Source organism: Penaeus monodon, chromosome 21 (assembly GCF_015228065.2).
Source record: "Penaeus monodon isolate SGIC_2016 chromosome 21, NSTDA_Pmon_1, whole genome shotgun sequence".
In the NCBI taxonomy this organism is placed as follows: domain Eukaryota; kingdom Metazoa; phylum Arthropoda; class Malacostraca; order Decapoda; family Penaeidae; genus Penaeus; species Penaeus monodon.
The window spans coordinates 20,760,048-20,760,249 of NC_051406.1; the positions used below are offsets into that span (position 1 = coordinate 20,760,048).

A 202-nucleotide genomic window follows, 5' to 3' on the forward strand; every position below is an offset into this window, starting at 1 on the left:
CAGCTTCTTACACCCCAAAATTTTATTAATTTTTATTTTGTGTTAATTATATTTCAGCTTTTTGTACCCCCAAATGATTTGTATATGTAGTATGCCTTAAGTTCTAATAGAGTTTCATATTATTCAGAAAATACACATTAACCTAGAAATAATTACTAGTCCATAATTATTTTAGATACATATTTGCCTGGGAATGTTTTAA

At 25.7% G+C, this 202-nt stretch overlaps 1 protein-coding gene across 1 annotated transcript in view; it reads left to right on the top strand.

Annotated features, from left to right (window-relative positions):
- Positions 1–202, top strand: part of LOC119586330 (very-long-chain (3R)-3-hydroxyacyl-CoA dehydratase-like) — a 7,281-nt gene that overhangs the window by 642 nt on the left and 6,437 nt on the right. The window lies entirely within an intron of this gene.